Source organism: Triticum aestivum, chromosome 1A (assembly GCF_018294505.1).
Source record: "Triticum aestivum cultivar Chinese Spring chromosome 1A, IWGSC CS RefSeq v2.1, whole genome shotgun sequence".
Classification (NCBI taxonomy): Eukaryota; Viridiplantae; Streptophyta; class Magnoliopsida; order Poales; family Poaceae; genus Triticum; species Triticum aestivum.
Genome location: NC_057794.1, coordinates 593,930,038 through 593,945,199, shown reverse-complemented (window position 1 = coordinate 593,945,199; position 15,162 = coordinate 593,930,038).

Sequence of the window (15,162 nt, the reverse complement as noted above, 5' to 3'; positions counted from 1 at the left end):
GGCGTTCATAGTATAGCTTCCTCTGCTCCTCCTCCATCTTCCTCTTCTTCTCCCCTGCAATCTTCTTTCTCGCACGGGTTTTGTAGTCGGCGTTCCAGTCCGAAAACCCCTCATACCACGGAATAGCGCCCTTGCCTCGTGTTCTTCCCGGGTGTTCAGGATCTGTTGGGCTGGAACACCCCCGATCGAGCCTCTTCTATTGCAACAAGTAGGTTATCTTCGGCTACGTTCAGACATGCCTTCTTCGAAACTTTTCCTGTCTTGGGGTCCAACTCCCCCCCATGTGCATAGAACCAAGTCCTGCACCTGGGGGGCCAGCTCAATGTTTCTGGAGTGACACCTGCATTCTCCATCTCTTTCTCAGACTTATCCCACTTAGGCATTGCCACCGCATAGCCACCTGGCCCCAGCTTATGGAACTTATCCTTTTTTCGGCATTAGCCTTGTTTATTCTCGACCGTTCCTTAGATGATTCCGAATCCTTGAATTTCACGAAATCGTCCCAATGAGCACTTTGCTTCTCTAGTGTTCCCTCGAATACTGGAGTCTTCCTTCCTCCCTTGACGTACTTGTCCCATACACGATTATTGTGGTTGTTGAATGCAACCGCCACCTTCCTAAGAGCAGCGTCCTTGACTTTCTCCACATCTGCATCTGTGAAATGATCTGGTAGGGTGAAATGTTCCATGCGAGTTTCCCAAAGCAGAACTTTTTGTCTGTCATCGACAAAAGTAAGATCTAGAAGTGGCTTTGCTGGCTCTCTCCATTCTTGAAGGGAGATCGGGAGTTGGTCCTTCACAAGAACTCCGCACTGACGAATGAACTTGTCCACAATCTTCTTAGGCGCTAATGGTTCGCCATTAGGTTTGATGGCCTCGATATTGTACTTTACGCCCTCCTTCAACTTTTTGTTCGGGCCTCGTTTCCTGCTTCCTGAAGATTTGCTCGATCCGGATGGCTGAAAGAAGAAAGATCGATTCGTTAATATATCTTCAAGTCATTTAAAACATGTGATGATCACCAGATGCCTGCTTATATAAATATACCTCGCCTGTCTTTGTTGTTTCAAGATTAACATTTTCTTCGTCATCAATATCATAATCATAGTTCATGACTTCATCAATTCGGTCATCACGATCGAATATCATATCACCCTCCCCAGTGTTGTTTAGATATCCGGAGCCGTCATAATCTTCTTCATTCTGATCATCATCTGGCCCGCGAGGATGGCGTATGATATCGAACAGGGTCTCCTCTCCCTCTCTGCCAGTATTGTCCGCCATAGCTTTTATTTAACTAATCCAAAAGAAATATAAAACAATTTAGTATTCAAATTACAATGCATGGATGCAATCAATTAATAAGGAAAAACTGAATCAATCATAGTACATAATAAGCATCATCGGATATAATCTTGAATACATCGTCTCAAATAATAGACATAATCTTGAATACATCGTCTCGAATAATATATATCGAATACATCACTAGCTAGCTAATAAGTGGACAACCAAAGTGAAGGAATCATCACTGGATCATAGCTCGGGTGATCTCCCCAAAGAACCTGCCAGGTATTGGAGAACCTGACGTCCATAGCAGCCATGTAGCGATGGATGTGCTCGTCCTCCTCCCTGACACGGCGATGTACCACCTTCGGCGGGGCCGGCTCCCTCCGCACCGAAAGTGGCCCACGCGAACGCCACCAAAGGAGATCAGAGTCGACGACGGGACCCGGGGCCGGGTTCCTCACCAAGCGTCGCGCCACTGAAGGTAGCACCTTTCAGTGCCAGCCCGGCGGAGCCCAGTCCCGGACATGGGTCCTCTGAAGCAGGATGTCGTCGCGAACGGGTCGACGGCGAGGATGCGGGACGGGCATCGTCCTATATGCCGCGAAAGTAAAGTAACATTTTTTAAATGATGGATTGTGATTTCATATATGGAAATTCTAAATTTTATAACTAAAACTAACATTTCTAATATTTCTATAACTAAAACTAACATTTCTAATATTTCTATAACTAAAAAATATTTCTATATAACCAACATTTCTAATATAACTAACATTTCTATATAACTAACATTTCTATATAACTAACATTTCTAATATTTCTATATAACTAACATTTCTATATAACTAACATTTCTAATATTTCTATAACTAAAAAACATTTCTATATAACTAACATTTCTAATATTTCTATAACTAAAAAACAGAAATGTTAGTGTGTGTGTGTGTGTGTGGACATGGCGGCCGGTGTCGTGGGTTTGTCACGGCAGATGTCCTCGTGAAAGGACTTAGTCGTGGAGCCATCGCTACGGGTTAGCTTAAAGGGGTTAAACCGGACAAGGGGGACACAAGGGTTTTATACTAGTTCGGCCCCTTCGATGAAGGTAAAAGCCTACGTCTAGTTGTGATTGGTATTGCTAGGGTTTCGAAGACCAGGGAGAAAATCCACTTTGCCCGGCTCTCGAGTTGTTGTCTGTTGTCCCTAAACCGCTGTCGGGTCGTCCCTTTATATACACAGGTCGACGCCCGCTGGTTTACAGAGTCCCGAGGCCGGATCACCAATGTGTCCAACTCGGTTGATGGAGTCACGTACCTAGGGTAGGGTCACAGACCTGATCTAAGTACCCTGCCCGAGGACACCCTTAGAAGAGATCACCTTCCAGTCGACCTACGAGGGACTCACTCGACTGACTTGAAGGACTCGACCACGAAGACTCACTCGACCACCAGAAGGTCAAGAGGCACTCTGCACTGCAACGGCCTGTAATTAAGTAGACTTTATGATAGTAAAGACACTTTATGTGGGGCGTTACCTGTAACGCCCCGGACTTAATACACCTTAAACCCTTCATTACGTGGGCTGGCTGGGGTCCTGGCGCACTCTATATAAGCCACCCCCCTCCACAGGCAGAAGGGTTCAGCACCTTGTAATCCATATACACATAATCCACTCGACCGCCTCCGGGCTCTGAGACGTAGGGCTTTTACTTCCTCCGAGAAGGGCCTGAACTCGTACATCTCTTGTGTTTACAACCTCTCCATAGCTAGGACCTTGCCTCTCCATACCTACCCCCCACTCTACTGTCAGACTTAGAACCACGACAGTTGGCGCCCACCGTGGGGCAGGTGTTTTAGCAATTTTGTGGAGAAGTTGCGATTCTTCCGAGTACTTTCATCATGGTGGCTGCTGGAGTTTTGGTCGAGGGTCGAGAGATCCGTCTCGGTGCTCTCACCTTCGTCGCCGACGACTCCGCCTGGCTCCAGGAGGCTCCACTCGACGTCGATGCGCTCCCCGTCCGCGGTGCGACGCATTTTCGCGCATGTGTCCGCGGCGTTCTGCTGCGGCAACCGTCGACCCCGTATCGGTCGACTCCCCCGTCGGCCACCCTCCCGGTCTCCCGCCAGCGTAAGCGCTCGGGCCGGTCGAGGCTTCAGCGGTGGGTGAGGCACGCGGTGGCTCGCCAGACGGCCACCACCCAAGTTGCGGCAATCGAGCCCGACGAATCTCTCTACGGCCTGTTCGATCTGTCGACTGGCTCCGTAGAGACTGCATCCGAGTGCGATAGCAGTGATCCAGCGGCGGAAATCCTGATGGTCGACGGGCCCCGCAGTCCCCCTGGCTTCGCCCGTGATGGTGGGGCAGGCGACGGAGGCGACCCCGCACGAGACCACGAAGAGTACCAGCCCGAGCCACTCGACTCTCTGCAAAGAGAGGAACTTCGCCGCAGGAACGTGGATGCCCTGCGTACTCCCATCGCAGGAGAAACCCCCGAGGCTCGCGCCTTGGAGGAGGCGCGTTTGGCCAATTTGGCCGAACGCACTCGACTGGAGAATCTTCAGCGAGCACTCGACGAGCGCGCGCGGCAACGAGTTCCCGACACCAGTCGACGTCAACTCTTCCCGCGGACTGAGGTATATCGAACCCCAATCCAGAATTTAGCAGCTGCGACCCGTATTGCAGAGTCCATCCAGCCCTCTCAGTCGGAAGCTGGCAGAGGCTTGATGCAGATCAGGGATCTGCTCCGGGCAGCAGGCGATCAGAATTCGGCCGTATCGCAGTCGCGCAACAGAATTCACAGTCGATCCGTCGCTGCGAATACTGTTCAGTCGGCTCACAGCCCCAGATCGCCTCCGCGGCGTGAAGGGCGCGAGAATCGGCGAGACCAATATGGAGACCGACACGACCGAGATGATAGGCGTCGAGTGCCCAATTCCCCTCCGAGGGGTGGGTCTTACGCTCCTCGGCAGCAAGATGACAGACGTCAGCTCAGTGCGGGGCGAAGAGTTCCAGTCGACCCTAGAGAACCAGGCTTCGACGCGCGATCCATTATCGTGCAAGGCTTGGTCGACCGGAACAGAGCCCATCGAGGTGGACTCGACAGAGATGCGCCCACGAGCAGTCGAGTGCATGTTTCTGGTCCTGAATGTTTCAGCAGAGCTATCAGAGCCGCAGTGATCCCTCCCAATTTCAGGTTGGCAACAGGAGTCAGCAAGTTCACTGGTGAGTCTAAGCCTGAAACTTGGCTTGAGGACTACCGAGTGGCGGTTCAGATTGGTGGTGGGAACGACGAGGTGGCCATGAAGCATTTGCCCCTCATGCTGGAAGGTTCTGCCAGGGCATGGTTGACTCAATTACCTCCTAGCAGCATTTACACTTGGGAAGATCTGTCCCGAGTGTTCATCAGAACGTTTGAAGGAACTTGCAAGCGACCGGCTGGTTTGACAGAGCTGCAAGTCTGCATGCAGAAGACCAATGAGACCCTCAGGGAGTATATTCAGAGATGGATCACTTTGCACCATACTGTGGAGAATGTGTCTGATCATCAGGCAGTCTGCGCCTTTAAGGATGGTGTCAAGAACAGAGAATTGAGTTTGAAATTTGGTCGAACCGGTGACATGACCTTGAGTCGGATGATGGAGATTGCTACCAAGTACGCCAACGGCGAAGAAGAAGACCGACTCCGAAGCGGCAAGCACAAGCCGAGTCAGTCGGAAAAGGGAAACACCAGTCGGAAACAGAAGCGGAAGGCTGAACCGGCAGCTCCTGGGGAGGCTCTGGCCGTGACTCAGGGAAAGTTTAAAGGGAAACCAAAAGGATCCTGGAACCCTAAGAAGGTAAAGGATAAAGAAGGGAACGACGTGATGGATATGCCGTGTCACATCCACACGAAGAAAGACGAAGAGGGGAATATCATCTACCCGAAGCATACCACTCGCCAATGTCGACTCCTGATCCAGCAGTTTCAGGGAAAACAGTCTAAAGACAAGGAGAAGGAGTCGGACAAGGCCGAAGACAAGGAGGACAGTGAGGAAGGATATCCGCATATCAACTCCACTCTGATGATCTTTGCAGATGTGGAAAGCAAGAGTCGATTGAAAGTTATTAACCGTGAGGTGAACATGGTTGCCCCAGCAAAAGCAAATTATCTGAGATGGTCCCAAACACCCATCACATTCGACCAATCTGATCACCCGACTCATATTGCCACCCCTGGGAGGCAAGCTTTGGTGGTCGATCCAGTTGTCGAAGGCACTCGACTGACAAAAGTGCTGATGGACGGTGGTAGTGGGCTGAATTTGTTGTATGCAGACACACTGAAAGGAATGGGCATTCCGATGTCCCGACTGAGCACCAGTAACATGAGCTTTCATGGAGTTATACCAGGGAAGAAAGCCGAGTCACTCGGCCAAATAGCTCTGGACGTGGTGTTTGGTGATTCGAAACATTTTCGCAAAGAGAAGTTGACGTTTGAGGTCGTGGATTTTCAGAGTGCATATCATGCCATTTTGGGGAGACCAGCTTATGCACGGTTCATGGCTCGACCATGTTACGTGTACCTCAAATTGAAGATGCCCGGCCCCAAAGGAGTGATCACTGTCACCGGTGATCGGAAAAAGGCAGAAGAGTGCTTTCAGAAGGGCTCAAAGATTGCTGATTCCCAGGTGACAGCGGTCGAGTTCGAAGAATACAAGCAAAACGCAGATCCGAGTGACTTGCTGCGATCCAAGAAACCCGCCACAGAATCTGCATTTCAGTCGTCCGGTGAGACGAAGCCTGTTCACATTCACCCGACCGACCCCGATGCAGCTCCGACCCACATCTCCACGACACTCGACCCGAAATAGGAAGAAGCGCTCATCCAGTTCCTCCGTGAGAACTGGGACATTTTTGCATGGAAGCCCGCTGACATGCCAGGTGTTCCCAGGGGACTGGCTGAGCATCGCCTAAGAGTCGACTCATCTGCAAAACCAGTCAAAGAGCATCTTCGGCGGTCCGCCGTCCAGAAGAGAAAAGCCATTGGTGAGGAAGTGGCTCGACTGTTGGCGGCAGGATTTATCCGAGAGATATACCACTCCGAGTGGCTCGCTAATGTCGTCATGGTTCCTAAGAAGGACAAATCACTCCGAATGTGCATTGATTTCAAGCACATCAACCGGGCCTGCCCGAAAGATCATTTTCCTCTCCCTCGCATAGATCAAATTGTTGACTCGACCGCGGGATGCGAGAGATTGTCTTTTCTAGACGCCTACTCCGGGTACCACCAGATCCGTCTGTACGGACCCGACGAGGTAAAAACAGCTTTCATCACTCCATTCGGGTGCTTCTGCTATATCACCATGCCATTCGGCCTCAAGAATGCCGGAGCCACATTTATGCGAATGATTCAGAAGTGTCTACTCACTCAAATCAGTCGGAATGTGGAAGCGTATATGGATGATATCGTCGTCAAGTCACGAAAAGGTTCCGACCTGCTCGCTGACCTCGCCGAAACATTTGCCAACCTCAGAAGGTATGATATCAAGCTCAATCCATCAAAGTGCACATTCGGAGTTCCTGGTGGCAAGTTACTCGGTTTTCTCGTTTCCGAGCGAGGGATCGACGCTAATCCAGAGAAGATCGGCACTATTCTCCGAATGAAACGCCCTGTGCGAGTGCACGATGTCCAGAAGCTTACTGGATGCTTGGCCGCATTAAGTCGATTCATCTCACGACTCGGTGAAAAGGCATTGCCTCTTTACCGACTGATGAAGAAGGCAGACAAGTTCGAGTGGACTCCAGAAGCTGATGCAGCGTTTGCCGAGCTAAAAGCTCTGCTCTCCACCCAGCCGGTGCTTGCTGCTCCAATCAGCAAAGAGCCTTTGTTGCTTTATATCGCAGCCACAGGACAAGTCGTCAGTACTGTGCTTACGGTCGAGCGGGAAGAAGAAGGAAAAGCTTTCAAAGTTCAGCGCCCAGTGTATTATTTGTCTGAAGTCTTGACTCCATCCAAGCAAAGATATCCTCATTATCAGAAGCTTGTGTATGGAATATACATGACCACAAAGAAGGTTGCTCATTATTTCTCTGATCATTCCATCACAGTCGTCAGCGATGCTCCACTATCAGAGATCTTGCACAACAGAGATGCAACTGGTCGAGTGGCTAAATGGGCGATTGAACTTCTTCCCCTTGATATCAAGTTTGAGGCAAAGAAAGCCATTAAGTCCCAGGCAATAGCAGATTTCCTTGCCGAGTGGATTGAACAGCAGCAGCCGACTGAAGTTCACTCGGAGCATTGGACCATGTTCTTTGATGGCTCTAAGATGTTGAATGGTTCCGGTGCTGGGGTTGTCCTGGTTTCCCCCAGAGGAGATAAGCTCAGATATGTGCTCCAGATTCACTTTGATTCCTCCAACAATGAGGCAGAATATGAGGCCCTCTTATACGGATTGCGCATGGCCATTTCACTCGGCGTCCGTCGCCTGATGGTCTATGGCGACTCGGATTTAGTGGTCAACCAAGTGATGAAGGAGTGGGACGTGAGAAGCCCAGCCATGACTGGATACTGCAGTGCAGTGAGGAAGCTGGAAAAGAAGTTCGAGGGGTTGGAGCTCCATCATATACCCCGACTGAAAAATCAAGCAGCTGATGATCTAGCAAAGATAGGTTCCAAGAGAGAAGCCATTCCGAGTGGTGTGTTCTTGGAGCATATACACACTCCGTCAGTCAAAGAAGATCCTTTCACCGAAGAAGCTCCACAGCCCAAGAGTGCCACAGATCCGACTGAGGTTGAAGTCCCAGCAGTGGTCGACTTGGTCATGGAGGTCTTGGTGGTCATTCCCGACTGGACAGTTCCATATATCGCGTATATCCTGAGAAAAGAGCTCCCGGAGGATGAGGAAGAGGCTCGACAGATCGTCCGTCGATCTAAAGCTTTTACCGTAATCAAAGGACAGTTATACAGAGAAAGCGCGACTGGAGTTGGTCAGAAGTGCATAACACCAGAAGAAGGTCGAATCATCCTTAATGATATCCACTCGGGAACCTGTGGTCATCATGCGTCCTCTCGGACCATCGTGGCCAAAGCATACCGAGCCGGATTTTACTGGCCAAAGGCGAATGAGATGGCAAAGGAAATAGTGGATAAGTGCGAAGGATGTCAGTTCTACTCGAATATGTCACACAAGCCTGCATCAGCTCTGAAGACCATTCCACTCGTCTGGCCTTTCGCAGTATGGGGGTTGGACATGGTCGGTCCTTTGAGAACAGGTCGAAGTGGCTTCACGCATGTACTGGTGGCAGTCGACAAGTTCACCAAGTGGATTGAGGCTAAACCAATCAAGAACCTTGACGCCGGTGCTGCTGTTAGCTTCATCAGGGAACTGATATTCAGATATGGAGTCCCGCACAGCATCATTACGGATAATGGGTCGAACTTTGACTCGGAGGAATTCAGAGATTTCTGTAACTCTCAAGGCACACGAGTCGACTACGCTTCAGTCGCCCATCCGCAGTCGAATGGACAAGCAGAGCGAGCCAATGGCCTGATTCTCAAGGGATTGAAACCCCGACTGATGCGTGATCTCAAGCATGCAGCTGGAGCTTGGGTCGACGAACTTCCCTCGGTGCTTTGGGGACTGCGGACCACACCTAATCGGTCGACCGGAAGAACTCCATTCTTCTTGGTCTACGGAGCTGAAGCAGTCTTGCCGAGTGATCTTCTCCACAATGCTCCTCGAGTTGAAATCTACAACGAAGCAGAAGCTGAACAAGCGCGGCAGGACGCAGTCGACCTTTTAGAGGAAGAAAGGGAGATGGCTCTGATCCGGTCGACCATCTACCAACAAGATTTGCGTCGTTTCCACGCCAGAAATGTGAGGGGTCGAGCCTTCCAGGAAGGAGATTTAGTTCTCCGAGTGGATCAGAAGAAACAACACAAGCTTGCTCCTTCTTGGGAAGGACCCTTCATCGTCACCAAAGTTCTCCACAACGGGGCGTACCGTCTTTACAACGTTGAACATAATATCGACGAGCCCCGAGCTTGGAATGCGGAACTACTCTGCCCATTTTACACTTAAGTTTAATCACTCGGATGAGTTGCAATAAAGTACTTCTGTAGTTCATGGATCTCAAAATAATAGTGTCATAGTTCCTCCATAATTTTTGTCACTTTTTATTTTGTCCAATAAAATTTTCCCCTCAGTGGGTGACTTAGCCGCGAATCCGTTTCGCCTAAGTTTGTAAAAATCCTACCGAGTGGTGAGCCAGACTCCCACTCAGAGGCTTAGTTGCGAATCCGTTTCACCTAAGATTAAATAAAATCCTACCGAGTGGTAAGCCAGACTTCCACTCGGAGGCTTAGCTGCGAATCCGTTTCGCCTAAGATTAAATAAAATCCTACCGAGTGGTAAGCCAGACTTCCACTCGGAGGCTTAGCTGCAGTCCAAGTACTCGCCTAAGATATAAAAATCCTACCGAGTGAAGAGCAAACCTCTCACTTGGAGGCTTAGCTGCAGTCCCAGTGCTCGCCTAAGATATAGAAAATCCTACCGAGTGAAGAGCAAACCTCTCACTCGGAGGCTTAGCTGCAGCCCAGTGCTCGCCTAAGATATAGAAATCCTACCGAGTGAAGAGCAAACCTCTCACTCGGGGGCTTAGCTGCAGCCCAGTGCTCGCCTAAGATATAAAAATCCTACCGAGTGAAGAGCAAACCTCTCACTCGGAGGCTTAGCTGCAGCCCAAGTGCTCGCCTAAGATATAAAAATCCTACCGAGTGAAGAGCAAACCTCTCACTCGGAGGCTTAGCTGCAGCCCAGTGCTCGCCTAAGATATAAAATCCTACCGAGTGAAGAGCCAAACCTCTCACTCGGAGGCTTAGCTGCAGCCCAGTGCTCGCCTAAGATATAAAAATCCTTACCGAGTGAAGAGCAAACCTCTCACTCGGGGGCTTTAGCTGCAGCCCAGTGCTCGCCTAAGATATAGAAAATCCTACCGAGTGAAGAGCAAACCTCTCACTCGGGGCTTAGCTGCAGCCCAAGTGCTCGCCTAAGATATAAAAATCCTACCGAGTGAAGAGCAAACCTCTCACTCGGGGGCTTAGCTGCAGCCCAGTGCTCGCCTAAGATATAAAATCCTACCGAGTGAAGAGCAAACCTCTCACTCGGGGGCTTAGCTGCAGCCCAGTGCTCGCCTAAGATATGAAAATCCTACCGAGTGAAGAGCAAACCTCTCACTCGGGGGCTTAGCTGCAGTCCAAGTGCTCTCCTAAGATATAAAAATCCTACCGAGTGAAGAGCAAACCTCTCACTCGGAGGCTTAGCTGCAGCCCAGTGCTCGCCTAAGATATGAAAGTCCTACCGAGTGAAGAGCAAACCTCTCACTCGGGGGCTTAGCTGCAGCCCAGTGCTCGCCTAAGTTATGAAAATCATACCGAGTGAAGAGCAAACCTCTCACTCGAGGGCTTAGCTGCAGCCCAGTGCTCGCCTAAGTGGATTAAGGAATAAGTCGACTGCAGTGAGCGTCTTGCTTTGAGCCTGCAAAAGACATTTCGAGCCAAAAGCAATCATATTCAAACACCAAGTTCAAGTTAGGATCGATTCCAAAAAGAACCGAAAGTGCTCAGGCACTAAGCCTGTTAAAGTTTATCGGTTACAACTCCACTCGGCATACCGAGGCAAATTTAAAGCGTCAAGCTTAGAAGAAGTTTTTTACCCCTCCTGTGGAGGGCTGGAAGGTGCAACAAACTCATCAAGATCAATTCCATCTGCGATCCGAGTGGCAGCAGCAAGGAAAGTTTCCATAAAGGACCTGAAGTCGTGTTTCTTGGTGTTGGCCACCCGGAGGGCCGCCAGCTTGTCTTCTCGCGCATCTTTGCAGTGGACTCGGGCCAGACACAGAGCAACATCTGCACCACACCGAGCCGAGGACTTTTTCCACTCCTGCACTCGACCAGGGACTGTGTTCAAGCGAGCCATCAGCGACTCGAGGTCGTTCTGGAGTGTCTCCCCAGGCCAGAGCGTCGAGTCGATGCGAGATGTGGCGACCTTCAGCCTTGCAAGATAGTCCACGACAGCTGCAACACGGGACTCCAGTCGGAAAACATTCGTGGCAACTTCGTCGTTCACCGGAGAATTGACGGGGTCAAGGTTTGGTTCCAGCCGGCTAGTTTCTTCTTCAAAGTTTTGACAAAATTCTGCAAGGACGATCACCGAGTCAAGGCAATGGTCGAATGGAAAAACCACAGTTGGAAATGATTGCCGAGCATAGAGATTTACCTTCAAGCATAAGAAACAGCTTCTTGGCAAGACCATTCAGGAAGGCCTCCAGATCTTTTTTCTTCCCAAGAGCAGCTTTCAGATTGGTATTTTCTTGCTCAAGCTTTGCGACTGAAGCTAACTTCTCGTCAACAAGCTTGATCTTCTCAGCTAGTTCAAGGTCTTTCTTCCGTTGGGCCTCCCTCACCTTACCTGCAAGTTACAGCAAGATCAGATTTTGAAACAAATGAAGGGAAAAAGCAGTCGTCAAGGTCTCACCAAACATACCTTCGGTCTCCTCCTTTGCCTTCGTCAGATTCTCCTGAACCAGTTTCAAATTCAGCTCGAGCTGAATGTGCTTGTTTTCCAGCTCAGAGTAGCGAGCCACAAGATCACAGGAGTTCTGCGAAGAACCAATCGACTAAATGTCAAATATAATTCACTTCCGAGTGAAAAAGGAAAAATCACGCGTTTCTAAGACTACAACCGAATACAAGCATTCGACCGTAGTCTCGGGGACTACACCCAGTGGGTGCACTCAGCGTGCCCCCACTAATCCTATTGAACATAAAGTCGACCAGTCGACCTCAAAAAGAGATATATTCTTTAAGACTGTAATCGACTGCCAGCAGTCGACCACAGTCTCGGGGACTACACCCAGTGGGTGCACTCAGCGTGCCCCCACCGGTTTGTGATATATTCTTTAAGACTGTAATCGACTGCCAGCAGTCGACCACAGTCTCGGGGACTACACCCAGTGGGTGCACTCAGCGTGCCCCCACCGGTTTGCGAAATCCATTCGACATAGTCGAATGACGGAAAGACTGAACTTATGAAGCCTAAGACCGACTGCCAGCAGTCGACCTTAGCCTTGGAGACAGAGTCGACCAGTCGACCGGTTTGCGAAATCCAGTCGCCATAGTCGAATGACGGAAAGACTGAAATTATAAAGCCTAAGGCCGACTGCCAGCAGTCGACCTTAGCCTTGGGGACTACACCCAGCGGGTGCACTCAGCGTGCCCCCGCTAACACGGAGTTTAACTCGACACACCCAGTGGGTGACTACTATAAATTCTGGAAAGAAAAGTTTTTGATAGCATATCCTAACAGAACAAACGGTGGTCGACTGACCTGAACATTGCTTTGGAGGGCGGAACTGGCGTCGTAAGCTGCCTGGCTCGCATCCCGGATGGTCTTCAACTGCTCCATCATGATCCCTGCCTGGCGTATCGCCTCCTTCGCTGCGCCAGCTTGGTCCTCTGGGACGTGGTGCATCGTGAAGAGGGACGGCTGTGGAGCACTCGTCAGTGGATCTGCGAAGGACACGGTGTGTCGAGTGGTGTTCTCCTCCTCCGCGACCAGAGTCTCAGGCACCGTCACATCCTGGGTCACCTTGCTGGCAAACGCTTTCCTACTCCTTCTGTACTTCAGCGGTTCCTCATCTTCATCATCATCAGGGAGAGTGATAACAACATTGGATGGAGCTACAGAAAAGAATCAGGATTAGATCATGAGTCAGTCGAGTAAAGACGGTGTTAAGAGTATAGTACCAGGTTTTGAGGTTGCTGCGTCCTCCATCTCATGGTCGTCAGCCCGGGCCGAGGTCTCAGAAGTAGCAGCACTGCAACTCCAAAGAGTCAGTCGACTAACTCCAGCGCCAACCAGAGATAAAGTTCACACAAAACAAGAAGACTTAAGCAACACGATTACCCTGATATGGTGGGGATGGACACCTTCATCTTCGGCAGGTGCTTGGTCGGCTTCGACTGGGCCGCCCTGGGCTGCTTCGACGCCTTTTCAGTCGGCGCCGGAGAGGTGGTCCGAGGGAGCTTGGTCGACTGTGTAACAGTCGCAACCCCCTCGCCGCGTTCGGTCGCAGGGTCATGGACAATTTTCGACTGCCTTTCCGAGCGCGGTGGTGCGACCTCCTCCTCCTCCTCCTCTTCCTCGTCCTTATCGTCATCATCATCATCGTCATCATCATCATCATCAGCCTCAGCAGCGTCCGAGTCCCACTCCTCCTCCTGGCTCTCGCCCCCGCTCGCTTCTCCCTCCTCGGTCGAAGCCTGTGCTCCATTGGGCATCGAGTACAGCTCAGTGAGGGCCTGATAGACATCAAGACAAAGATCAGTCGACCGATCAGCAGAGAAAACAGAAATAAATGTGACGAGAATACAATGGGAAGTGGAGCAGACATACCTTATTTGGATCACTGTGGCAGTCGAGTGGAGGAATCCTTCTGGCTCCGCGTGGGTTATCTTTGTTCCCAATAACAGCGGCCATCCACCTTTCCAGAGTGGTATCGTTGACTGTTTCTGGATTGACCCGAGTCACATCCTCAGTCCCGCAGTACAACCACATGCAATGGCTCCGGAACTGAAGAGGCTGGATTCGACGCCTAAGGAAAACCTCCAGGAGATCCATACCCGTCACTCCCTCCCGAACCAACTGAACTATGCGCTCCATCAGCATCTTCACGTCAGCTTTCTCCTCCGGAATCAACTTCAGAGAGGAGGGCTTGTTCACTCGGTCCATGGTAAATTGAGGGAGTCCACTCGACTGCCCCGGCGTCGACTGATCCTGGCAGTAGAACCAGGTCGACTGCCAGCCTCTGACTGACTCGGGAAATGTCATGGCTGGGAAGGTGCTCTTGTTCCTCACCTGGATCCCCAGACATCCACACATTTGGACAACTCGGGTTCTTTCGTCGCCTGGGCTCGCCTTCTTCACGGTTTGAGAGCGACACGTGAATATGTGCTTGAACAAGCCCCAATGCGGTCGACAGCCCAGAAAACTCTCACACATGGACACAAACGCGGCAAGATAGGCGATAGAATTCGGGGTGAAGTGGTGGAGTTGCGCTCCAAAGAAGTTCAAGAAACCACAGAAGAAAATGCTCGGCGGCAAAGAGAATCCGCGGTCGACATGGGTAGCCAGAAGCACGCACTCACCCTCTTCCGGCTGAGGCTGCCACTCTTTCCCCGGAAGCCTCGCAGCTCCATGAGGGATCAGGCCCTCGTTGGCCATGTCGAGGAGATCCTTCTCCGTGATGGTCGACTGGATCCAATCTCCCTGGACCCAGCCTTTCGGCAGGCGAGATCTAGACAAAGACCCGCCGCGGCTGGTGGATCTCCCCTTCGCCTTCTCCGTCGCCGATGCCTTCTTCGCGCGCTCCAGCGCCGCCGTCTTCTCCTTGACCATGGCTACCGGCGAGGCGCGTGAGGAGAAGTTGTGCGGAGGCGAGAGCGTGCGCGTTGGGCGGAGACGAAGGGAGCAGAGAGAGAATGCTGAGGCACTGTTCAAAAAACCCTCGCCGGGCGCATTTATAAGATCCCTTCCGAGTGGATGACAGGTGGGCCCGGTCGATCCAATCATATCCTGTAACAGTTGCGCAAGCGTGATACGTGGCGAAAAAAGCGGCGCGGGAATTGAGGCGTCTATGCCCCGTCCCATCCGAGCGCCGCGGTCCGCTCCGCTTCGCGCGCTCCCCCAAATTCCGTATCCCGCGGAATCCGCGGACGACAGATCAGTCTGCCAGACGCAGGATTTCCTGCGATCCGTCGCTCGGAAATCAGCGAAGTCCAAAAAGATCACTCGACGAAGAAGAAAAATGGATCGAGTCAACTGAAGAAAAGTTGTTC